The sequence below is a fragment of the Triticum aestivum genome, chromosome 6D, assembly GCF_018294505.1.
Source record: "Triticum aestivum cultivar Chinese Spring chromosome 6D, IWGSC CS RefSeq v2.1, whole genome shotgun sequence".
NCBI classification, from domain to species: Eukaryota; Viridiplantae; Streptophyta; class Magnoliopsida; order Poales; family Poaceae; genus Triticum; species Triticum aestivum.
Window position 1 is genome coordinate 78,134,067 of NC_057811.1, and position 1,438 is coordinate 78,135,504.

Here is a 1,438-nt window from a genome sequence, read left to right on the forward strand (position 1 = left end):
AGCTGGATTTTATTGGCCACGAGCAAATGAAATGGCGAAAGATATAGTCGACAAATGTGAAGGCTGCCAGTTTTACTCCAATATGTCCCACAAGCCTGCGTCAGCCCTGAAGACTATTCCACTCGTCTGGCCCTTTGCTGTTTGGGGATTGGATATGGTTGGACCCCTGAGGACTGGTAGGAGCGGCTTCACTCATGTGCTTGTAGCAGTCGACAAGTTTACCAAATGGATTGAAGCCAAGCCTATCAAGAATCTTGAAGCCAGTACTGCCGTCAGCTTCATCAGAGAATTGACATTCAGATATGGAGTTCCGCACAGCATCATCACTGACAACGGGTCGAACTTCGATTCTGATGAGTTCAGAGCCTTCTGTGCTTCCCAAGGCACACGAGTCGACTATGCTTCAGTCGCCCACCCCCAGTCGAATGGACAAGCAGAAAGAGCAAATGGCTTGATTCTCAAAGGACTGAAACCCCGACTGATGCGTGATCTCAAGCACGCAGCAGGCGCCTGGGTCGATGAACTTCCATCAGTTCTTTGGGGATTGAGGACAACTCCCAATCGGTCGACTGGCCGAACTCCATTCTTCTTGGTTTATGGAGCTGAAGCTGTTCTACCGAGTGACTTGCTTCACAATGCACCCCGAGTCGAGCTCTTCTCTGAAGATGAAGCAGAACAGGCCCGGCAGGACGCAGTCGATCTCCTAGAGGAGGAAAGAGAGATGGCCTTAATCCGGTCGACCATTTATCAGCAAGACTTGCGTCGATTCCACGCCAGAAACGTGAGGGGCCGAGCCTTTCAAGAGGGAGACTTGGTTCTTCGAGTGGATCAGCAGAAACCACACAAGCTCGCCCTTGCTTGGGAAGGTCCCTTCATTGTCACCAGAGTTCTCCACAATGGAGCATACCATCTTTACAATGTCGAGCATCAGAAAGACGAGCCACGGGCTTGGAACGCGGAGCTGCTCCGCCCCTTTTATACTTAAGTACTCATTCGGATGAGATGTAATAAGAAATACCTTTGTAGTTTGTTTATCAAAGACAAGAGCTTTACAGTCTTCCTAAATGGTTGTTGTTGCTTTTGTTTGCGTCTGAAATCCCCCCGTGGGTGACTTTGCCGCGAATCCGTTTCGCCTAAAGTTTGAAAAATCCTACCGAGTGGTGAGCAAGCCTCTCACTCGGGGGCTTAGCCGCGAATCCGTTTCGCCTAAGTTTGAAAAATCCTACCGAGTGATGAGCAAGCCTCTCACTCGGGGGCTTAGCTGCAGTCCAGTACTCACCTAAGTTTGAAAAATCCTATCGAGTGATGACCAAGCCTCTCACTCGGGGACTTAGCTGCAGTCCAGTACTCGCCTAAGTTTGAAAAATCCTACCGAGTGATGAGCAAGCCTCTCACTCGGGGGCTTAGCTGCAGTCCAGTACTCGCCTAAGTTTGAAAA